Raw genomic sequence first — 25671 nt, forward strand, 5'->3', positions numbered from 1 at the left:
CAGCAATAATACCGGTGCTCTACACAAGGCCAGTGAGTGGGGAAAGAGAAGGTGGGTGGTGGCAGATGGAAAGGAGCAAGGAAGGGGCTACAATTGTTCTTTCTTCCCTTTATCTTGCCCTGACTAACTGAAGGTACATGTCAAACGCAGCTGGGTGGAAAAGAAATCTCTCCTCTACCTTCCCCCTTTGAGTCCATCTCTGTATAATCTGAGAAATTCTTGCAAAATCAAGGTCTTATGACTGAGTGGGAGGGAAACTACTGCTCTAAATACATAGTTTCAGGCTCTGAAGCTGAACAAATGTCTGTAGCTCTGGGCTGTGAGCAATCCTGGGGATGGAGTACACGATGTGGTACCCGAGTGGAGCATCACTGACGTGATCTGCTGCGCTTGGGATTTTATTTCACTCTTCTCTGCAGGTATCAGACTGAAGAGGTTAATATTAAAGGCACTTTATACCTTTAAAAAGAGGGTCTGAAAAATAGCTAGATTTGGGGTTTCTGCTAATTTCTAGGGAGCTTTGATTTCTCCTCTTTGTTTGGCAATTCTTTTTGAACACCGGTAGCAAAATTGGCCAATTACCATAATTGGGTCACCCCTAAAGACTCTGATAGACACCCAGGGCAACCTACCAGAGAGAATCTGACTTATGGCTCATTATTAGCGAGCGCTTGACAGGTTATTTCAGTAGCAGGCAGCAAAGGCAGCAGAGCAAAGGCACTGGGGAGAAGCCGGGGGCCGTGCAGCCAGCGGGGCTGGAGAGTCGGCTCAGCCACTGCCGGTCCCACAATGTCACCACGGGCACTGCTCTGGGGCTCGGGATGGGGTGCAGGGTGCTCCCTGTAGGGCTGCAGCTGAGCTGTAAGAGCAGCACAATCCCTTCTGTCCAGAGGTTGGGTGTTGCACATTCAGCTTGGCACAGTGGTGACTCGTAGGTGACAGCAGGATCCTGAACACCAGAGAGCTCCGGTTCATCCAGATCTGAGCTTAGCTCAGTTTTGGGAATTTTTTTAGTATTACAAGGATGGCTGCTGGGTTTTGTGATGAGGAGACTGACTACCAGCTCCTGGTCTTTGCCCATCTCTGGCCTCAGAATTCTTGAACCGAGAAAGTCATAGGAACACAAAATATCCTGAGTTGGAAGGGACCCATAAGGATCATTGAATCCAGCTGCTGGCCCTGCACAGGATGGGAAGAATCCCAAGAACTCCATGATGTGCCTGGGAATCAAGTGTTTGTCTTCACCTACATGGGGCATGAGTGAATACACTCACTTTGTAACCACAGCTCACAGGAGGAAAGAAGGGAAAAGCTGATTTCTTACCAAACACCTACAACACTCCTCCAAAAATCCCAAATCCCGATTTCCCACTTCCATGCCGCAGCATTTTACTCCACCAGCACCAATCCTGGATGCATTTCCTTCCCGGGATCCCTTCCAAGGAAGGATCCTGCTCCCCCTTCCTGCATCACCACTATTAACACTCAGCAAATGCATCTTTATCCAAACCATGCGCAGCCAGACAGCTCCGCCGAGGAACATCTCCCTCTCCCCGAGCTGCTGAAGGACTGTGGAATCAGGATGGAACAGATGTTTTAAGGACTTCATAAATCCGTGACGATAAAAAAAACCACCCACCCAGCACTTTCTAACAACCCCCCGTGCTGATGGGCTGGCGCATCGGAAATAAATACAGCCACCCACAGAAAGTCAGATAAATTTCTGACTTACATTCCAGATATATTGCTTGTATATATATATATATGTCTGTGCATATATATATATATTTTATATATATATATATGTGTGAGTGTGCACATATAAGAATACTCATGCTTTTTAAAGACTAAAGTTGCTAAATTTAGACCATCATGACTAAAAAAAAACCTTCCTTCCTCTCTCCTGTCTCTTCTCCCATTAATCTGAGCAGCTCCCCCATTGCTCGTGTATCCCTCTGTCCCCTCCCTCCCACGGCTGTTGTGACTCCCCAACTCCCCCCTACCACTATCATCTCCCCCACTAACTCCTCACCAAACTCCAATGAGTTTTTCTAATTAGAGTAATTAATTTTCTGCCCAAGTTAATAAGACTGTCTGCAGTTCAGAAATAATTGGGCTTCCCAAACACCAATATTCCCTCCCTTTCCCCCTCTCTCTCCGCAGTGAGTGACGAGAGGGCTCCTCAATAACTCAAACTCTCTGCTTTTCACCCGATGGTTTCGTGTTTCCAGCGTTATTTAGTTTTTCCATTAACACTCCAACACCAGCCTTGCCCTGCCTGGGGGACATGGGAGGGAAGTGTGTGCTGAGGGATGCTCTGGCATGCGGGGGATCCCTTCCAAGAGGCAATAAATCCCTCCAGGAATCAACAAGCACCACTCCTCCCATGGTACCAACCACCAGGTTAATTTCCCCACACCAGGCTTTGCTTTTTCCCCTGCAGAGTATTCTGGAGCTGGGATTGATTTGGGTGCCTGGTGCTGTAAAAGGACATTTTGCCATGAGGAAACTCTCCATTAGATCCCCTAGGTAACAGACCCTAGAGATTTCCCTAGAGACAAGACCCTACAAGACATTCCATGAGAGCCTGAGGAGCCTTTCAGTGCTCCGGGAGAGATTTGCAGGTGTCCCTTGGGGACAATATGGTGATGCCCCAGAACACAAACCCTGCAGCCCTCAGGTTCTCCGAAACCTAAACTGGCCTGAATCTCCACACAGGCACCACACTTCGTGATGTTAAACCTGGAAAATCTATTTTCCTGGTGGGAAAGGATTCAACAGCGCCACAGGTGCTGGAGCTCCCAGGTGGGGCTGGACCACACAGGGTCAGCATCCCTCATCCCTGAGCATCACACAGGCTGAAGTTTAGAGGTCAGACAGGACAAGCCTCCAGATTGAGAAGCCAAAATTAAATACTAAAGCAGGTTCAGGGGAAAAAAAAAAAAAAAAAAAAGCAGAATTGTGACAGCATAGGAAAAAATATCTCTGTTTTAAAAGCATTAATGGAGCAGGCAATTCAACAACCTTCACCCGAAAGCACCCAAACACTTCGACTTTATAAAAGAAAATGGTTTGGTGACAATGAAGTTCAACGTTTCAGTGAAAAGGGCCTGTCAGGTTTGGAGCAGAGTGAATCAGGCCATCAGAAGAGGCAAATTCACATCAACTCTGACTCATCGCCGAGGCAGAGAAGAGCAGAAGCTTCGTCTGGGTTTTATCAATACAGACCTGGACCAAGAGATCCCGGCTCATCGGGATGGGAGGGCTGGAGTGAGGATTTCATGTCCTGACACCCTCAGAGCATCTCCTCCCAGTGAAATTTTGGCTGGTGCCACCCAGAAGGTCAGAAAGGATTAGAGCAAAGAGCTGTCCTGGCCTTAATTCCCTGAAACGGGCGTCCTGCCTCGCGCCCCCTCCGCTAATCAAATAAAAGAAAGAAGATAAAATGCCAACCACAAACGAGAGATTTGCAGCTGGGGGATCTAATTCCAGGAGGCTGCAGGCCATAAAAAGAAGGGATCCATTAGCATCCACTTACCTGCCATGATGAAGTGACCGCGATAAAGTGCACAGGATTAAATAAATTTAAGTGAATCCCCTGACGGCATTTTTATGGGATTGAAAGAGGTTTTATCCACTCGCAACCTCTATCCTCGGAGGGAACTGATTCAATAAAAACCAAACCCACTTCATCTAGCAGGAAAGGAAAAAAAAAGACACAGAAACTCCGCAACGTTTACAGAGTCACTAAAGCAGTCAGGGGAAAAAATTAAATATAGGGCAAATCCCTGAGTGGGAGAAATGCACAGAACTCTGCTGCTATAGCTCAGCTCCATCATTTTAACTTCCAACTTTTAATGCTCCTTCACTCCCTGGGGCAGGAGCAGTCGGTCCCTGCTGCCAGGCACCTCGCAGCTCCCACAGCATTTGGAGCGGGGGAAAAGGATTTCCTCCCCTTTGCTCCATCTCTGGAGATTCCCTCCTCAACCCCTCCAGCTCAGCACCTAAACTGCCCCTGCTACCCAAGCCCAAAGCAGCCTGGATATCCAAACTCCCTGCAAGCTCCTCTCCCACAGCCAGGCCAGAAATAGGTCTCACTCCCATCTGCTGATGAGGATGGCAATTAGTTCCTTCCCTGCTCCGCTATTTAGTGCTGAGCTTTGCAAAGGGACGCTGCCGCTGCTGCCTGCAGATAACATCCCGCTGCTCCCCGAGGATGGAGATGCCATTTGCCATCCAACAGCCTCCATCTGCTGCCACAGCCCGTGCGCATCCCAAACACTGACATCCCAAACACTGAGCATCCCAAACACTGACATCCCAAACACTGACATCCCAAACACTGAGCATTCCACTGACATCCCAAACACTGACATCCCAAACACTGACATCCCGAACACTGACATCCCAAACACTGAGCATTCCAAACACTGACATCCCAAACACTGACATCCTAAACACTGACATCCCAAACACTGACATCCCGAACACTGACATCCCAAACACTGAGCATTCCAAACACTGACATCCCAAACACTGACATCCTAAACACTGAGCATCCCACTGACATCCCAAACACTCAGCATCCCAAACACTGAGCATCCCAAACACTGACATCCCGAACACTGACATCCCAAACACTGACATCCCAAACACTGAGCATCCCACTGACATCCCAAACACTGAGCATCCCAAACACTGACATCCCAAACACTCAGCATCCCAAACACTGACATCCCAAACACTGACATCCCAAATGCTGAGCATTCCAAACACTGAGCATCCCAAACACTGACATCCCAAACACTGAGCATCCCAAACACTGAGCATTCCAAACACTGACATCCCAAACACTGACATCCCGAACACTGACATCCCGAACACTGACATCCCAAACACTCAGCATCCCAAACACTGAGCATCCCAAACACTGACATCCCGAACACTGACATCCCAAACACTGACATCCCAAACACTCAGCATCCCAAACACTGAGCATCCCAAACACTGACATCCCAAACACTGAGCATCCCAAACACTGACATCCCAAACACTCAGCATCCCAAACACTGAGCATCCCAAACACTGACATCCCAAACACTGACATCCCAAACACTGAGCATCCCAAACACTGACATCCCAAACACTCAGCATCCCAAACACTGAGCATCCCAAACACTCAGCACCCCAAGCACTGAGCATCCCAAACACTCAGCATCCCAAACACTCAGCATCCCAAACACTGACATCCCGAACACTGACATCCCAAACACTGAGCATCCCAAACACTGACATCCCAAATGCTGAGCATCCCAAACACTCAGCATCCCAAACACTCAGCTTCCCGAACACTGACATCCTACACACTGAGCATCCCGAACACTGACATCCTAAATGCTGAGCATGCTGAACACTGAGCATTCTGAATGCTGCACGTCCCAAATACTGAGCATCCCAAATGTCAAACACCAAGCATCCCAAACACTGAGTATCCCAAACGCTGAGTAGCCCAAGCATCAAACATCCAAAACACTGAGCATCCCGAACATCAAACATCCCAAATATTGAGCATCCCAAACTCCAAGCATCCTAAACACAGAGCATCCTGAATGCCAAGCATCCCGAACATCAAGAATCCCAAACTTCAAGCATCCCTAACACCATCATCCCAAACAACAAGCATCCCAAACACCAAGCATCCTGAAGGTTGAGCATCCCAAATGCCAAGTATCCCAAATGATGAGCATCCCAAATACTGAGCAACCTGAACACAGAGTGTCCTGAATGCAGCGCATCCCAAACACCGAGAATCCCAAACACCGAGCATCCCAAACACCAAACATCGCACCCCAGATCCCAATCCAGAACCGAAATAACACTGCCTGGAGCCCCGAGCCCTTTCTCCCCTGTGTCGCTGTGGCCTCAGTTTCCCCAGGCGGAAGCACAGCGTGGCACAGAGGGTACCGTCTCTGCCACCTAAGCTCTGAAAGGGAATTTGCTTCCAGCAGTGTGGCCCGGGATTCAGTTTGGGGCTGTCAGCCCCTGGAAAACCCCATGGACTTCATCCAGACCAACCCTTTCCCGAAGAACGACGACACCACTCCAAGTCGTGTTATTTCCCTGTGAGATGCACGCGAGCAGAAGGAGCAGATCCCAGGACAGGTGTTGGACACCTTTGCTGCTCCAAACAGGGACATTTGGGGTCCTTTCCACCCCAAAGACGGAGCTGAAGGTCAGCGGAGCAGTGCTGTGCCCTGCCAGAGCCACACATCCTTCAAGAATCCCTGTATCCCTCTGCATCCTGCACCTCCAATCCCGTTGAGGAGCATTTGGGATTGCAATAAACCCCACTGCACCCCATTTATCTGCCCCTGGAGCTCCCTCTGGATGGATTTCCCTCCCAGCAGGGCTTCCAGAGGGGTTTGGCTCCTCCTACTCACATCCATCACCCACCCATCCAGCACTCCCAAATTTATCTGCCCCAAATACATCATTTAACTCCATCTTTCAGAACCTCTCCAGTGTCTCCTGAATTATCCAAGGGGTTCAGAGCGATGGGGCTGGGGAAGGAAAACCTCCTGTCTTCAGGAGCTCCAGCCACAAATTCCAAAAGCCCACGATGAAAAACAATTCATAAATCTGTCTCCAAACAACCAATGGCATCAATTCCTATCAGAGGAAGGAGAACAAGGATTAGAAGCTCCTCGGAACAAAGCCATTTTCCTCTGATGCACACGAGACGGGGGAAAAGCCATTTTAATTACTGATCAAAAATAAATGACTTGCATTTGCCAGGGCTCTTTTTTTATTATTATTATTTGCAAAATTACTTTTGTAGAATGACTTAAACTTATTAATATATTTATAAGGAAAGAGAACACCCATAAATGCTTGGAATACTGAGCCAACGAATTAATTAACATCAAATTACTCGTGGTTACTCCAGCTTGATACTAAACATCACTCCCCTATTATGTGGAGGATGGACAAAAATCTCTTGCAGCTGTTAATTATTTCAATTATTAATTTTACTTAATAATTCATATCCCTTTCCCGACCCCCTGGAGTATGTTACAGTATCTACATTTCTTCCTCTCTGTCTCCATTTCTCCCTAACTCCACTTTCAGCAAGACAATCCATCACTCCACAAGGTTACTGGCTTCAGGGGGGGGGGGGGTATTATTATTATTTTTATTATTATTATTATTTTATTTTTTATAATTGACAGTCATTTCCCCCAAGAAATACCCCCAGTAAATGCCTGCTCTAGAGAAACGATAATAAATCCTTAAAGGTGAACTTAGCTGCTTTTCCCCCTCCTGTGCTGCCTTTAAAGAATAAAAAAGTAATATGTCTTAAAAAAACCTAAACCCACCCTCTGAGAGCCCAAATCCTTCCTAGTACATACATGGAGAGTGAATTACAGATAAATCCACTTGAGAGTCAAGCAGGGAGGATTTTTTTAAGCACCTTTTAGGTCTGGATTAAGGTTCTCAGCATTGCCCAAGGCTCTGCTCAGTCCATGGAACCTTCCCAAGCGTGTTCCCAAACCCAGGTGACAACAGAGGAAGGGAAACTGAGGCACAAGGACATGAAATTTATGAATGAACTCGGGGTGCCCAGAGCAGCTGTGGCTGCCCCTGGATCCCTGGAAGTGCCCAAGGCCAGGCTGGATGGGGCTTGGAGCAACCTGGGACAGTGGGAGGCGTCCCTGCCCTTGGCAGGGGGTGGCACTGGATGGAGCTTTAAGGTCCCTCCCAACCCAAACCAGTCTGGGATTTTGGGATTCCCACATCTTCCCTTCACACAGAAGGACGTGGAGCTGCTGGGCAGAGTCCAGGGGAGACTGCAAAGGTGCTCCAGCGGCTGGAGAACCTTTCCTCCAGAGACAGGCTGGGAGGAGGTGTTCAGCTGCAGAAGAGGAGGCTCCAGGAAGACCGCAGAGCCACTTTCCGTGCTGAAAAGGGCTCCAAAAGATCTGGAGAAGGACTTTGGACAAGGCCTGGAGGGACAGGACAAGGGGGAATGGCTTCCCACTGCCAGAGGGCAGGGATGGATGGGATATTGGGAAGAAATTCTTCCCTGGGAGGATGGGGAGGCCCTGGCACAGGGTGCCCAGAGCAGCTGTGGCTGCTCCACCCCTCGAAGTTCAAGGCCAGGCTGGACGGGGCTTGGAGCACCCTGGGATAGTGGAAGGTGTCCCTGCCCATGGCAGGGGGTGGCACTGGATGGAGCTTTAAGGTCCCTCCCAACCCAAGATATTCTGGGATTCTGTGATTCCCACACCTTCCCCTCCCACGTGTCCCACTGCAGCTCTGAAGGGATCCCTTTTCCCCAGGCATTCCTCAGTAGGTGAATACAGCCCTTAAAATACAAAAGGATTAGAAAAAAAAAAAAAAAAAAGATGTAGTAGCACCCTTTTCCCATTTTTCCCTCTTTTCTCCCTGTTTTTAAGTGAAAAGGAAAGTTGGGATTACAGCAGGGCTCCCTATCAGCTGGAGCATCAGGAAAACTGCCTTGGCTTTGGAAGCAGGTGAGAAAATATTGCTTGGAGAAAGGTGTGAAGCTCCTGAAAAAAGCCCTGCCACCCTCAAAGGGAAAAGGTCAGAAAAAAAATGGGGATGGAGGGGGGAATTGAGATTTTAAAATATGTATATATTCACATTCCTATCTATCTATATATATTTCCATAAAGGAGTTTAACCCTACAAAAACGTGTCGCATTTGGTGCTGCTGGGGTCCAGGGATGTCACAGAATTTGGGACTGATCCACAGCTGGTGCCACCAAACCACTTCCTGCTCATGGATGCACAAGGCCCTGCACGCTCTCGTGTGCTTGAGTTTATCTGGAAATTAATTTCCAGATCAAAAGGAGCCTTTTTAATGACAGAATACAAACGGGGGTTGGTGGAGGATGGAGAAAAGGATGAAAAACTTGGCAGCCCCAGGGTACTCCTTGCTGTCGAGGAGATCCATAATTCTGATACGGTTTAGGGGAGGAGAAAGGAGGAATTTGGTGTTAACTCTGGGGCAGAGAGCCCCAAATTTGATTCCAGACAGGAAACATTTAAGGAGAAATAAGAGCTCCACACTCCAGCACACACACAAGAAAAGCCTCATCTATTAATCTTCTCCCTTGATCTAGAGGAGAGAACTAAAATGACACTTGATGCTCTTTGCTCGTCTCTGGAGGACAAATCAGATCCCAAATGAGGGAAGCAGCAGCTCCTAAACAGACATGCTGAAAAATAAACAGTGGGATTTTTGGTTTGGGGTTGTTCCTGGGAAGGAGGGAAGGGAGAGGTCGCTTTCAAAACACGAGGTTTTCATTAATTCATCTATTAAATATGGTGAGTTACAAGATCTGATTATTTGCTGGGTGGCCTGGATGGCTTTTATATATTTTCCAGTGGGATAACAACAGTTTAGAGCCTAAATCTGACAGCTGAGTGCCTGATCCTGTTATTGAACCCCAACAGTGCCCGGCCTTTCCGTGGCACCGCTTTTCCGGGGATGCCCAAGTGCTTGGCAAGAATAACCCAAACTTCTCTCACACCCCTGTTAGGCAGCAGGTAAAAAATCAGACCCGCTTTGAACAGCTGGGGAAACTGGGGCAACAAGAATGGGAAACAATTTGTCCATGCTGGCTCAATAATGTGCTCATAAAAGGAATCCGAGACCACTTTTCCCATCTATCCGCGAACGCTCCCTCCCTCCCCGAGCGGCTCTGAATAACTGTGTCACTTTTCCTGCAATTTGCAGAGGCCACACGCTGTTCCTCTCTTCCCCTGGCTCCCACTGATTGGCATTTCCATCTCCACAACGCGGTGTTTTTCCATTCTCTGAGGGAAACGTGGTTTTTAAGGGGCTCCTGGCTTGTTCTTCAACAGTGAAGGGGTTGGAAAGCGGAGGGCAAAGCCCAGCAGGCATAGAGGGAGCAGGGAGCACGCACAGCTCCTGTCCGGACCCAAACCTAAAGGAAATCTGCATTTTCCTCCAGTTTCTCCCTTTTTTCCCCCTCTTTTCCTGCACACCTTGTGGCACTGCAGTGGATGATCCCATTCCTGCAATGCTGCTCCCACCATCAGCTCAACTGACCCCACCCGTGACTTCCCCCACCTTGTTGATGCAGGGAACCAAATCCTGATGTTTTCTCCCTGGATTACACCCCGTGGCTTTGCCTTTTCCTGCCTGGCATGACCTCACTGGACACAGCCCTAAAATAAGAATTACCCTGGAGTTTTCTGCCCCTCCAGCATCCCAGCCTCAAACCTGCTCTCTAACAGGGGACAATGTGCATGGCACCAAGATCATCATCCAAAGAGAGCTTTTCCAGCACACACAACACCAAACCAATCCCATGCACCTCCTCCAGAGCCACCTTCCTTTAAGGAAAGGGCTGGGTTTTGCTAGCTGGGTCTTTTTTTCATTCCCCCTCTTTTTCCTCTTAGGCCTGAATGGTTTAATGAGCGTCCTTTTGACCTAGGAAACTTAGTTTTAATTTTCATCCCTTTATCCAGAGAACAATGTGTCCTGGGGGCATCTTTGAGCACAATGTACACTTTCATCATCAAAACAAATGCTAGAAATACCCATCTGCCATGGTATCAGAGCGTGTTGGCTCACTGAGCCGGACACCGCTTAGGGGACAAGGGAGGCTTTTACTCTTCTCAAAGTCATGAGTGCTCCCTCTAAGCTCTTTAGCATTAGAGATTCCTGTGGAGACGGGTATTAGAAGCTCCATTTCTTTTTTCCCTAGTCAGGAATGATGGGGGATGGAGCGTTCTGTGGAGATTTCTGCTCCTACAGGGGAGAAAATAAGGGAGGTTCCTCTGTCAGTCATCCCGGCGCGTGCCTTGGAGGGTCTCAGGAGCACATTGCTCAGAGGGAGGGATGGAGCAGCAAGCTGGGTCCAAAGTCAAGGACTCAGCTCTGAGCTGAAGGTTACCCAGGGTGGGCAAGTATCCAGCAAGGCTCCACCTCAGCTTTCTGTCCCCAGAAGGGGGTGACAACTCTCTCTGATTTATTTTATCACAGAATTTCACAATGGTTTGGGTTGGGAGGAACCTTAAAGAACATCCTGTTCCACCCCCTGCCATGGGCAGGAACACCTTCCACTAGCCCAAGTTGCTCCAAGGCCCGTCCAACCTGGCCTTGGACACTTCCAGGGATGGGGCAACCAGAGATTTTTGGGGCACAGTGTGCCAGGGCCTCCCCACCCTCTCGATGATTGCACTCGTGGGCCCGGATCTCCAGCTGATGAGCATCAGCTCCTCTCAACGCCCTCCCTTCTCCAGACCTTCCCAATTTCCTCACCAGCATCCCGATATTCAAGACCATTTCATGCCATGCCACTCAGCTTTTTAGGATTTGGCCCTTTCCCCAAACCCACCCTCCAAAGAGGTTTGCCAGCTACAGTCTCCTCTCTGTTCCAGACTGGAATAATTTGGAATAAGTTATAATAATAGTAAACATAGTACAAACAACAACAAATCAAACCTGCTTTGTTACTCCCCAGGCACGCACATTTGTCTTCCAAGCGACAAAGTAATCACATTTTTGGTTCTAATTTATGACGTGCATTTCAGTCGGTGCCTTGGGGCGTTATCACAAGTCACAGCCCCAGTACGCAACGGGAGGAATCCAGGCTCTTAAATCCTCACCTCCTTTAGCTCCTCCACCTGCCAACAATTCCAAAGACACCTTTTCCTCTGTTTGAGCTGATCCCACCTCCACAGGGAAGAGCTGAGCCCCTGGGAGCACCAACCCTGTGGAAAGGGGCGTCACAAAACCCGCTGAAAGCCGGGCTGTGTTTAATTTCCTAAGGAATTTGCATGGAAAAGCCTATTTTTACCTATTAAGCTTTTATGTTCTCCCTTCAAACAGCTTCAAAACATGATGTCCATCATTACTGTTTATGGGACACCCACACACACAGAGAAAACACTGGAATGTGGAAAAATACAGAGTTCTTCTCTCTGCCCTGGGTTCTTCCCACCAGCCACCAGTCAGCCAGGCAGCAGCTGGAACACGGGGGTGAGGACCAGCTGCAGAGAGGGATGAGCAGCTGGATCTCGGGAGAATTTGGGGCGTGGCTCAGTGTCTTTCCAGCTGAATTTGGAAGGATGGAATGGGAAGGTACGAGGCTCCTGGAGCGGTACAGTTGTACCTGCCCAGCCGCTCCCTCCACACCGAGAAGGCATCAGAGCTTCCATGAAAGATCTCCGTGCTCAGGGCACTTCCATAGGGGAAGACAAGGGTTTTCCCCCTCTTTGGATCAGGAACTTTTTATGCTGCTGGGATTTTCACATGGCAGGTGTCAGTTTGTGCTCAGCTCAGTGAAGCACAGTCACACCTGCAGCAGGCCAGAATAAGCACCAAGCCTTTGCTGGGCTGGGAAAGGGGAAGGAAATGGGATGGGGGCTGAGATTTCCTCCCCCAAGATAAAACCAAGAGAAATCTCTGCCGCAAACCAGAATAATCACATTTCTTGCCGAGGAGCGCAAGGCTTTTGGCAGGTCGGGGATGGATCTCAGGAGCTGACATGTCTCTCTGCCGTCTACAGCTGATGGAGTGTCAAATGAGATGGAACAGAAAGTGAGACCCATCTGGGAAAGCTCCAACAGGCTGATTGATACCGGGAGGAGGAGGAGGAGGGTGAGGTGGCTGGAGCACCTCAGGGACCTGCTGCTGGTTGCTCCCACACTCAGCAAGGTGATACCGAGGGACACTTTGGGGCTGGCCAGCCCCAAGCATCTCTGTGACTCCTGAGCGTGTCTGTGACTCCTCCTCCTCCTCCTCCTCTCCCGCTGGCCAGAGCAGGGAGGGAGCAGCCTTGGTAATTGCCAGAGCAGTCAGCGGTGACAGCACTCATACTCCTCAACACAAATAGCAATGATCATTAATTACTGTCCTTATTCATTAGTGTGAGGGGGGTCCCTGGGCAGGCTCCTCTGGAGCTGACAGGTGGCTCAGGGGTGAGTGGGCCCAGCACTTTGCAGAAGAGCTGGTTTTAAAAACTCAGGTTAACAGTGGGTTTCCAGCAGTGCACGAACAGGGGGAGGAGGGGAATCCGTGCCTCTCACCACTGGCTCACACTGACACCCCAAATCACTGCACAGTCCCTGGGCCAGGGGCTACAATGGAAACAGGGCAGGGATGGAGATGTGCTGGAAGAGCAGTGATGCACCTTGGGGCACTGCTGGGGTGAAATGAAGCTACAACACCCCAAGATGTGGGAGGGCTGGTAAAGGGGAGAGAACACATCTGACCTTGCCCACAGCATCTCCATCCCATACACAGATTAGTACAACTGAGGAATTTCCAGCCTGACCCTTGAACTGTCACAGTTCCCTCCATCCCAGCAGAGCACGAGTCTCTCCAGAGCAGAGGGTGACCTTCAAGATGTGGGGGAGGTCTTTTCCGAAAGGACCTTACAGAATTTGGTCCTGAATTAATGGAAATCCCCTTTCAGCCTTTTGTGTGAGGGTTTGGGAAGGCAGGGCATGAGGCAAGGCTCAAGATCCACCACACAGCCAGAAAGCCCTGCTCCAGAAAGCCAGACACATGCAGCCACAGGGTGCTGTGTTCCACGGTACCCCTTAATAGGATCAGCAAAACAGGGCCAGCATATAAAATACAGCTGCTTTGGAGATCACAAAAAATACTTCAGTCTGCAGTGGCTCCTCACCTCTAGGGGCTTGTGAGCTGGTACACTCTATCTGCTTATTTAGCTGATCCAGTTAAAAAGCTATCAGAATAAAGCAGAGAGGGAAAAAAGAAAGAGAATTCTTCGTTGTGTGAACCGAGCCAGAGAAAACTTTCCCTCTAGCAAGACTCTGGCAAAAATCCCAGTCCCACTCCACTGGTGCTTTGAAATACAAACATGAAGATCTGCTGGTCCTAAAGAGCGCTTCCCATTGCCCCGGGGCTCGCTGCCCACGGAGAAGTCCTGGAGATGCTCCTTGGAGAAGCAGGGATGATCTTCACAGCCCATGCAAGAAAAAGTTAGGAAATAAGGCAAGAGGGAGCTGTGAGGAAGCAGGAGCGTCCTGACCGCAGGGAAGCGTCCACAGGTGAGTGCCTTGGAAGGAATAAAGCACCACGGATTTTGTATCCGACCGGGAAATGAAGCTCCCCTATCCCCACCCCTCTGTCAGAGCTGGAGCAAAGAGCCCGAGGGCAGTGGCAGGAGGACTCTGTCATGTAGCAGCATCAGGAGGTGGCTGGGAGAGCTGGGAATGGGGGAGCGCTGCTGCTCTGGGGAGGATGCTCAGCACAAGCCTGATAGAGACATCACCCAGCCACTGAGCATGAGGGAGAGGCAGGAACTGCCTCACACAAAGCTAAAACCAGGAGGAAAAGCCACAAATAAAGGCAAAATACAAAGGCAACGTACAAAACCAGCTTTTGTCTGCCTTGAATAAGTTATCCACCTCTGGTGGGAGGCAGGAGGGGCAAATTCCGGCTCTGTAAGGGTCTGCTGCCCACCAGGTTTGCTCCAGCTGCTGTCATCCAGCTCCTGCCAACCTGCTGCTATTGACTCTTTTATTCAGGATCCGTAGTTTGGTCAGGTTTACACATCAAAGGCAATAAAGCAAAGAGCTGAGTGAGGTGTGAGAGGCACAGCAAGGTGACGGGGCTGCCAGAGCCCCAGGCAGCCCACACAGGCCTGGGATCATTTCATGGGGAAACAGAGCCACTTCTCCAGCATCTCCTGCTGCCCTGCATGGAGCCCAGCAGCAAATTTGAGGGGAAGAAGAAACAAAAGGCAAATCCCAAGGGGTACCCACAGGGTTCCCTAATTTCATGTGGAGAGATGGGATCTGCAGGCCAAAGGACCAGCAAAATGTGAAGGGATAAAAGTCCATTCTGCATAATTCATCACTACAGAATAACTCCTGGAAGACGAGAGTGCCTTATCCCCTTGGACACATTGGACAACACCCAAGCATGGCTTCAAGGCCTCCGTTTCACCCTGACAAAATCCTCATGCTTCCCACTGAGACGGAGTCCAGGAGCCCAGTCCCAGATCCCAAACCTGTGTCAGCAACTCACGCTGCTCGTGGGCGATATTCCAGCCAATCGTATTCCTGGGACTCTTTGGAGAAGCAGAGGGACCCACCCTGAAACCATCAGCACACCAGCAAACAGCCTTCGTCTTGTTTGAATCCTTAAAATTGGTAAATCTGCCTTAAGGAGAAGGTTAATAGCAATGTTTCAGGACAAGTGAGATTTTGGGGCGCAGCTTGTCCAGTATGACCCTAAATCCCTGAAAGAGAGTTGGAATTGGCTCTTAACGATAACCATATTATTCATGCAGGGAGACACACTGCAGAACATCCAGCCTGGCCAAGGAGTCACCAGGGCTCCTCCTGCCTGGTGCTGTCCCCATTCCTGGGCCGGGCTGGTGGGAGCCGCTGCTGGCATCGCTTGGAGCCAATTCAGCCCCAGTTGGTCCCCCCAGATCAGAATGAAATGGAAAATCCTGTGGCCCTGGCACTCACCACACACCACATGGGAGCCGGGGATGGCAGCGCCGCTGCCTCCAGCCCTGACCTTTATTTTCCATTACTGGACCCGGGTGAGTGTCGGCTGTGTTTGGAGCTGCATAAAATGAACTGAAAATAAGAGGAATAAACAGCAGCAGTTAAGGCTCTTTCCCCACTCCCACATTCCCCCCCTGGTTTTTTTTTTCCTGGAGCAATGCTGAAGCAACTGTAGCAAAGTTACTGACACGCAGCGAGGTGCTTGCAGGCACAGCTGACTTGTTGGGAACCAGCTCCCTGCCGGCTGCCTAAGCAGGGAAGACAAACCCAGAGGAAAGCGGCTCTGCAGGGGGAGCTCTGCGAGTCCCCAGATGTCGGAAAGCATCTGGTTCAAGTGTTCAAGCAGGACAGAGCCAGCCCATCCCCCTCCGGAGAAAAATGGAATGAAAAATAAGTGAGCATCGCTACGGCTCGAAAGAGAAGCCAAGGAATGGGAAAGCGGTGCTGAGAGCTGATTAACTTCATACTGACATTCCATGCCCTGAGCAGGTGTCATCCAGCCATGGATGCAAGTTTCCACCCTAACTGAGGTGTTTTGTCCCCCCCACTCCTGCAGGGTACAGAGCTTCACCTTTCTGGTGAAGCCCATAAAGAAAAGAGGATCCTCTTTAGGAAGAAATTCTTCCCTGGGAAGGTGGTGAGGCCCTGGCACAGACTGCACAGACAAGCTGTGGATGCCTTGAACACTTCCAAGGATACCTGGAAGTGTCCAAGGCCAGGCTGGACCGGACTTGGAACTAGTGGAAGGTGTCCCTGCCCACAGCAGGGGTGGAACTGGATGAGCTTTAGTGTTCCTTATAGCCCAAACCATTCCATAATTCCATGATGATTCTCACAGATGGTGCCAATAATCCCCACACCAAGGAAGCAACAGAAGCTGGAGGGCTCCAGTGGGAAACAACACCATCAGGAGAACTGTCACTGGGGCTTTTCCACGCCCAGATTGCCATCAGAGGGAAAGAAGCCAGCCCAAAACTTTTAAAAACATTAACCTTCACTGGTATTTGCAGAGCAAACAGGGAACTCACACAAATTAAATGGCAATGTGTTGCTTCCTTCTGCTATTCCAGTTTTAGGAACGCAGGTTTAGGATTCCAGTGCATGCTGTGCTACTCTGCTAACCCTTTAATTCTTTAAATCCAAGCTCATCTCTCAGCCAGGCCTTTAATTTAAATTTCACTGGATAGCTGCCCCATGTTTAATAAATAACTATTGACTATTTAAAGAGCACCTGGGCTGAGGTTTCCCACCTCAGGCTGGGTACACACGCACAAACACACAGTGCCTATTACCGCCTTATTAAACCTTAGTCCTAGGCAAGAGCTTAATAGCCACTTGCTATTTAATTAGCCAGGGAGTTCAGGCCTTATTGGGGAAAAAAAAAATTAAATACCAGCAGGACTGTAGCTCTGACAGCCCTGGGAAACGGCTCCTCCTTTCCCTTTGCTATCCACAGAGGAAATGGCCATCCATGGCCAGCATCAAGGAGGGATCAGAGATCCCAGATTGATCTGGGTTGGAAGGAACCTTAAAGCTCATCTCGTTCCAATGTCATGGGCAGAAACACCTTCCACTATCCCAGGTTGCTCCAAACCCCATCCAGCCTGGCTTTGGACATTCCAGGGATGGAGAGTCCACAACCTCTCCGAGTGACCTGTTCCAGCATCTCAGAGATGTGGGGAGGATGGGACAGTGGCTCCCACTGTCCCCTTTGATCCAGCATGGTGGGGGCTGAAAACCTGGTGAAGAAGCCCCAGGCCACCACCCATGGGGCCACCACCATGGCCAGGCCAAGGGGTGCCCAAACCCTGATCACCCAAAAGCAGCCCCTGAACCCCCAGCTTTCCAAAAACCAGCCCAGAGCTGCTGTCTGGGCATCTCATCGGGACCACTCCTAAATCCCCCCGGGAGCACATTAACTCCTGTGCTCTGCAGCAGGTGACACGTGGGACTGCCCTTCCCCCAGACTCAGCATTCCCATAACTCACACTGCATGCCAGATATTCAAAGGGAAGCTTCCATCAGGATCCAGGAGGATTTATCTACACGGGCTCTCATTAAGGGTAATAAGATGAAGGCAATCGGCCTCATACATTCCACTTTGGCCAGTATAAATTCCTTCACTTCATTAGATGTCTGCTGGAGTCATGGCAAGGAATGAGCAGGGATGGGGGAAGAAAAAGAAGGGGAAGAGGAAGATAAAACATTCCCAGGCTACTTCTAGCTTTGCTTTTGTTGGGAAGGCGGTTGGGATCAAAAACTGTAGAATCCCAGACTGGTTTGGGCTGGAAGAGACCTTACAGCTCAGCCCATTCCACCCCCTGCTCTGTGCAGGGACACCTCCCACTAGACCAGTTTGCTCCAAGCCCTGTCCAACCAGGCCTGGAACATTTCCAGGGATGGGGCAGCCACAGCTTCCATGGGCAACTTGTGACAGAGTGTCCCCACTCCCAGGGAAGAATTCCCTCCCAATATCCCACCTAACCCTGCCCTCTGCCAATTTAAAACTATTTCCCCTTGTCCTGTCACTGCCTGAATTCATGGATTCAGCAGACACCAGCTGGGAGGGTTCAAGGCAGCCTTTTACACCCTCTGGCAGCATTCTCCTCTCCCAGTGGACACACACTCCTGCGTGGATTGGGGGTTATTTTGGCTGTTTCCTTGCAGGATTTCTCGCTGCTCGTTTGCTCCCTCCCAGCGGACGTTGCCATCTGCCAGCACGTCACCCGACAGGAGATTTTGTCAGCGCCACGGTCGGCGTCACTGTGAAGGTGACACTTTCCAGGGGGCTGGCTGCAGTTTGTATCTGCTTTCAATTTATTCACAGAGCAACTTAAAAAAAAAAATAAAATTCAAACGCAACCAGAAGAGATTTTGTAAAAACAGTCATTACAAAACTCGAAGCTTTCAGATGTTGTTATTGTTCCAGTGAGCGCCAGAGATAACGGCTGAAATCAGGGCCCTGCTGTGCACTTCACAAACAGGCAAAAACCGTGCCTCCCTTCAGGAAAGGTCTGTGTTTGCTCTGAGCTGCAGCACACAGAGGAGATTCGGTGCTAAGCTGAATGCCAGATGTCTTATCGGGCACTCACGCCGCGTGATGTTAACTCTGAAACCTACTGATGGCGAGCTCCAAGTCACTGCGGTGTCTGAGTGGACTTGCTCAGCTACTCTCTGCTTGTGCCTCCCTCAGCCTTCTGCTTCCTCTCCAAGTAATGGTCCCTCAGCAGCCCAAAACCAGCCCCAAAAGGGCAGTCAAAGAGTATGAACTCCATAAATTAACCCACACAGCACTGAGCAGGACGCAATTAGCATGGCCCAACATCCTCTGCATCATCAGGTTCTCCTGCTCCTCCTCCTCCTTCACTGGCTGGACACAGGGTCCGGACAATCTTCACAAAGCTCCAGCACACTTGAGCCAAGTCACCGCTTTCCTGACGTGACATTTGTTATCCCTAATTACCAACTTGGCTTCATTTTAAAGTCATTTGCGCTGATTACTCTGACTGCTGCCTTGGGTAGTCAATGGCTTAGATTAACTAATCACAGCACACAGAAAAATATTTTAAATATATGTCTATTCACCTAAATTCCTTTAATGTCCTGCTTTGTGGCATCTTGGCTTAAACTGATGCCCACTTGTTCCTCTAATCTGACACGACGAGCTCAAAGAGTCTCGTGGCATCAATCCGCTCAATTCCCTTCAGAAACGTGTAAGCCCTCAACGAAGCCCCTTCTTAATCCCCTTTTTGCCAGTGATTACAGAGCTGGTGTCTCTAACTCAGCCTGGATCAGAGTCCCCGTGTCCCCACCGAGCTGCCTTTTGTTTGCTCGGCTGCGTGGTGCCGCTCCTGCAGCGTCGCCAAGCCCACGGTCACCTCCCCTGACGTGGGCCTTAATGCATTTACAAACTGCTCGGCCTTCGGGGTAGTTTGGATCCACATATTCAAGAGTTTTAAGAAAAGCAGCAGACAAGAAAATTGTAAGTTAAACCCAAGAAAAGGGAAGGAAGTCGAAATTCTAAAGTCAATTCCTGATTGTGCCAAATCCACAGCAGAAAATAAATTCCCTGGATAAGCGCTGCTTTGAAGAAGCTCAGCACCTCTCCCATCCCACTTGCACATACCCCAGGATCCCTCACTGCAGCCACTCTCATTTTATCCCCCATTAAAATCATGTTGCCATACAGACACCCCTCTTCTTGCTCCAGAGGTGATGTCAGCTCTCCTGAGCTCACTCTGAAAAGTCACAGATACTTCTGGCTCCAGGGCTTGCATGGAGACTTACCACAGAATTACCGAATGGTGGAACGTTTTGGGGTGGAAGGGACCTTAAAGATCCACCTTGTTCCAACGTTTTGCCATGGGCAGAGACAGCTTTAACTACCCCAGGTTGCTCAGAGCTCCATCCAACGTGAACTTCTCCCCTTTCTTTCCATGTCCCTCATGTAGGTGAGAACATCAGGGCTGTGGGCATCAGGAGAAGGGCAGCTCCAGGGGCAGACAGACAAACAGCCGGGCACACGGCTCTCCCTGAGCCAGCACTTCTGCCTCTGCTTCCTGCTGGGATGGATTGTTGTGCTTTAGCATGCAAGAAACTCCTTCCAGACTTGGCATCGGGAGGAAAAGCAGCTGCAAGAGCCACAGCCAACTCTCGATGGGAGGAAACATGCCTTAGGCACAGGTCGTAAACACACGTGCGGAGAGGCTGCTCCGAGGAGGAGCAATTCCAGCTCGGCATAGCCTGATGGCAGGAAAGCAAACAAATGGCTGACCAGCAGGAGCCTGCTCTGCCCACGGCTTGTGGGAGCCAGGAAGGGCTCTGCCCAGCACTGCCAGGCAGCTGCTCCACGAAAGGGAGGGGAGAGGCTCCAGGCATCCAAACCCTCTGTGATACCGAGGAAGAGGAGGAGGAAGGAGAGGAGTAGGAAGGAGAGGAGACGATGCTGCTTTGTTGTTTCTACAAAGATGCTCTGTGTGTTTGCACAGCGGGGAGGGACAATGCAGAGCTGGCAGGAGAAGCAACCCACACCTGTAAGGAAAATCCCTGAGGATCCAGCCTGGGGATACAGGGGAGACGCCCTGGGATGGGCTGTGGTGGCACCATGCCCATGAGAGGTGTGGTGATTTCCCACACAGCAGGTTAAGCAGGCCAGGATTGGCCCATGCCTGGCAGCACTGGAGAACATCCCCTCACTCCTCTCCAACCAGCCTTTCACTGCTCCCACTTCCCACCCCGTTAGCACTTCCCAGGGCTGCAATGAGTTCTGCAAGTGAGGATAGAGGGGGTTCAGTGTGAGCCACGGGTCTGGTGCGATCACAGAGCAAGGGAGGGAGGAGAAGAGCATGAGGGCCAAGCTGAACCACCTGCACAGCCATCACATCCCGGACTGAGGGTGCTCAAGGTCAGGGAAGAGTTGCAGCTGCAGAAATCACATTCCCCCAACTTATCTCTTCTTTTTTCCCAAATCTTCAGCCGAGATGCTGAGGTGAGGGCAGGGAGGAGGGGGGAGTGAGGGAGGGGAGGATGGTGGAGTGAGGGCAGGGAGGATGAGGGGATGAGGGGAGGGAGGATGGGGGAGTGAGAGAGGGGAGGATGGCGGGTGAGGGAGGGGAGGATGAGGGGATGAGGGAGGGGAGGATGGGGGAGTGAGGGCCGGGAGGATGGCGGAGCGAGGACCACGGGCCTTTTCCACGGCTCGTTTTCGCCATCTAGTGCTCAGCTCCCTCTTCCATGCAAAACCAGCCAAACCCCCGGATTATTTCCCAAGTACGGAGCTGTGTAGAATAAAACCCTGCTTTTCCAAGTCAGTTCAGAGCCGATCCCTGTGCACCTGACGGACCCAGAGCACGAGATGGTCACAAATTACCATATTTATGTGATTTTTGAGTATTTTTTCACAAGAAAACAAAACTGAGCCGTCCCGGATTGGCACGGAACAGGTCCAGGGAAAATACAGTTTTCAGCCCATGCAACCTTGCTTTCTCCTCCTGCTTCCCATGCCCCTTTTCCTTGGCTTTGAGAAATCACTGTGTGTGCCTCAGTTTCCCCAAGCAGAGGAAAACTTCTCTCTTTAACAACACAGGGAAAATTATCTCTTGTCATGCCTCATCAGTATTCTGGGATCCGCAAGGGAGGGAAATTTGCCAATATCTTCTTGAAGGATAAGCGCCTGAACACATGACGTTTTCCATAAGATCCAAAATACGCAGGAAAATGCAAAGGAAAAGCAGATTTTGACGTCCATCAGCACGTCCCACATCAACCCGGACATTCGCTAGCTCAAAAATGAGAAAACTCACAGGGAAAGCACAGGGAGTGCCAGGGGGGAAACACTGGAGCAGGCTGTCCAGAGAGCTGGTGGATTCTTCACCCCTGGAAGTGCTCAAGGCCAGGCTGGACAGGGCTTGGAGCAACCTGGTTTGGTGGAAGTTCTTCCTGCTCATGGCAGGGGGGGTTGGATCAGAGACTTTAAAGGTCCCTTCCAACCCAAACTATGTTATAATTCTGCGATCCCCGCTGGAGAGGAGCACCACGGATGCTCTGAAACGAGCAGGAAGAACAGTCCCAGCCCCATGAAGAGCTGCAGCACAAACCACACAAGCCAGGAAATGATGAACCAGAGCTCAGCTCACCATGCTGAGCCTGTCTCTCTCTGTGGGATCGCTCAGCTGCTGCAGGCAAGGCAGTGCTGCCTGGGGAGGGTGGTTCCCAGCAGTCCCTGATATCCCCAAAGTGCCACCAGGCTGCTCTGCCGTGCCGCAGGAGGGCATTGCCATCTGCTGACAGGCTGCAGCCCTGCACGCTCCTGCAGCAAGCCCTGCCTGGGGGCTGCTGGGCAGGCAGGGGCCGCCTGCTTCCCTCCAGGCACCGGGGATGGAGCCCAGCCAGCCCCGGCGTGGAATCCCCCATCCCAGGCAGGATGATGCTCCTGCTCCAGGATGTGCCCGGCACCATCCCGGCAGGATGAAGGCAGCCCCATCTACCAGCAATGGCTTCTACTCACGAGTGAATAATCAGCTTATTACAGATTCAGATAGAAAATCATAATATTTGCTAATCACAATATTAATTTCTTGCTAATTGGCTGCCTGATGGCACAGGCAGAGCAAGGGGGCACCAGCTGGCTGCCGAGGCAGGGCCTTCCCTGGCTGCGGCACGGCGCTGGAGGTTTTGGCTTCCTGCAGCAAAGTCGGGTGCAGAAGTCCCCAGTCCCCAGGATGGGAGCAATCTGCAGCTTTTCTTGCCAGAGAGATCCTCACCCTCCGCTGAAACAGAGGGAGGGAGGAGGGGAAGGGGCACAGGATGAGGGCGAGGAAACTGAGGCATAAAACCACCACCCAATAGGGAATAGGAGAGGAGCAAAGCAGAGGAGCCAGAAGCTCTGAGCAGCGTTTTGACACTTGCACCCTCTTTCTGTGCAGCATCCCGTCATGAAGCCAGCACTGCCGCTCCCCATCCCAGTCCAGGAGTGTTCCCACGTCCTCTCCCTCAGGAACAGGGGCTTGGGGAGGAGGAGGGAGGCACTTCACAGGTAACCCCTCTGCACGGAGCCTGTGCGACATTATGCAGGTTGGATGCCAGGCAAGGCTGATCACAGAGTCATTGCTGCTGCTGCTGCTAATGAGGCCCTTAGGCTAATTAAAAAGACGAGTAGAACACAAAAACATAATGAGGAGCCAGTTTATCAGTCAATCGGAGGACATGAATACGCCAATAAAAGTTTGAACTACCTCCTTGCTGCCAGCATCCCGGGCACTGGCCCAGCCTGGGGCTGGAGTGGGACCACTCACCCAAATGGCTTTGTGCTTCCCAGCTCCTGGCTGAGGAAAAAACCGGGAGATGAGAGGCTGGGAAGAGGTGGGCAACCTCCTCTCTACCCACCTGGCATGAAGCTGTTTGCTTTTACTGCAGAGGATGGAGGGCTTGAAAAGCAAATAATGAGAGGGGCTTGGGTAGCTCATCCTCTTTGGAGCTGGAAGTCCACAGGGACACGGACGGACTCCCCAGACCCAGCCCTGTCACCCTACGCTCTGGGCATCACACTTCGTACCCACTGGAGGACAGCACCGGTGTTTCAAAGCTCTCCCCTGGCCACCACCACCATCTGCGTGCGCAGAACTGCTCGGATCCCTGCCAGGGTTGGCTCCGGATCCCTGAGGATGAAGGATGCTGTGGGAGGCTCCGTCTAGCCAAGTTCCTCTGGGTTGTGGTCCCCTCCTCTGGGTTTCCCATTAGCCTCTAACCAGGCGGAACGAATGGGCAGGAGAGGCTGCAATCCCGCTGCCAGAGCATTACTCCTGTTATTAATATTATCATTATTAATATTATTACTCTCCCTATGGCAGGCTCAGCCACTGAGAGCTGCAAGGGAACCAGGGGGCCGGCAGTGCCTGCTCCCGCTCTGAAAGCACCCAAAAACATGGAAAGGTCCTGCCTGATCCCAGCTGGGGCCCCACAGCCCCCACCCAGGCACCCAGCTCTGTTCCCTGCACCTCCAGGCTGGGGTCGCAGCCGGGTGCTGGTTTGGGGGGTCTTTTTGCTGACGATTGACTTCCGTGGGTTTCCTCGCTCAGCTCTCTGGCCCAGCTTGTGGATGAGCCAGGAAATCTCAGGGGCGTCTTTGTGATAAACAAATGTAAGCACTTAAACCTAAACAGCAGCAGCTGGAGCTGCCGTGTCTGGGCACCCCAGGGCACCCCCGGCACTGCTCCAGCCGGCTCGGGGATGGAGGGGAGGAGGAGCGGGGCTCTGCGGGTGGGACAGAACTGCAGCGGGGTGGGAATGGGAAGGGGCAAAGCAGCACGAGAGAGAAGGATGTGGGGAAAGAAGGGGACATCCAGTAGAAGAGGCACTTGGGAAATCACCCTTCCTCAAGGCTACCCATGGGCGCTCAGACACTGCCTGCATGTCCAGGCACCTGACTTCCCAAGCCGGTCCCTGATTACTGCTGTGCCACACGTTCCCTTGCAGGAGAGAAACTCCAGATCTATCAGCGGAGCTGTCGGCCACGCTCCTCCCGGGCTGCCATTCATTACAGCCAGGCTGATGCTTTGCACGAGGCGTTTCATTGGCGCTCCCTGCCCCCAGGGCTGGTGCTGCTCTGTCCCCCGAGCTGCTCCCCACACCCAGATACTGAATTGGCAGCGGCCACCCGGGCAGGGGACAGCTGGCAGCACGGCACAGGCTGGCTCTGCCTGCAGGGGATGCTCCCTGCAGTGCCCTCCTTCAGACCAGAGGCAAAGATTTCCTCTTATTCTGTGTATTTTCAGCACTCTCCTTTTGTACGACCCTAGAAACTTCGTGTAATTGATCCCACCACTACTCGGTCACTCCCTAAATACACCCGTGGGAAGTCCAGATGAGCCAGAGCCTTCCCCCTGCATTTTCCTGTATTTAAGAGGGATTACAAAAAGGAGGGAGAGTGACTTTTTACAGGGGCGTGGAGCGACAGGACACGGGGGGGGGGTGGTTTTAAACTAAAAGAGGAGAGATTTAGATTAGATATTAGGAAGAAATTTTTCCCAGTGAGGGTGGTGAGGCCCTGGCACAGGTTGGCCAGAAAGGCTGTGGGCTCCCTATCACTGGAAATGTTCAAGGCCACATGATGGATGGGGCTTGGAGCAACCTGGGGTAGTGCAAGGTGTCCCTGCTCACGGCAGGGGGTGGAACGAGATGAGCTTTAGGGTCCCTTCCCACCCAAACCATTCCGTAATTCTAGGGCTCTGCGACCCCCAGCTTTGGGGGGGAGCCCCCCCCGTCTCCTTTCGAGGAGCCCCTCTGCAGCCCCAGCTCCTCTCCCCTGGCTGCCAGGCAGGCTCCGAAATGGAGCCGCTAATTAAATTACACTGCCAGCCAAAACTGCTTCGTCAAGTAAATAAATAAATAAAAATTAGAAGGTCATCAGAGTTGTGTTTGGAGACCATCGCATTAGCATACATCTGCATAGTAATGAGGGGAAAAAAGGGCCATTTAAAGAGAGCTGGTAATTTACCCAGCCAAGTAAACTTCATTACCTTTAAGTAGGGCCCACGACAAGCACTAATTCACACCTTTAACGACCCTGGCACAGATGGCAGAGAGGGACGGGGAAGGCAGGGGCAGCCAAGGTGCCCTGGGCTC

The 25671-nt window shown here is 51.2% G+C and overlaps 1 protein-coding gene across 2 annotated transcripts in view; it reads right to left on the minus strand.

Moving 5' to 3' along the window:
• Positions 1-25671, minus strand: part of LOC104692205 (protein CEPU-1) — a 352613-nt gene that overhangs the window by 197821 nt on the left and 129121 nt on the right. The window lies entirely within an intron of this gene.

Source organism: Corvus cornix, chromosome 24, assembly GCF_000738735.6.
Source record: "Corvus cornix cornix isolate S_Up_H32 chromosome 24, ASM73873v5, whole genome shotgun sequence".
Classification (NCBI taxonomy): Eukaryota; Metazoa; Chordata; class Aves; order Passeriformes; family Corvidae; genus Corvus; species Corvus cornix.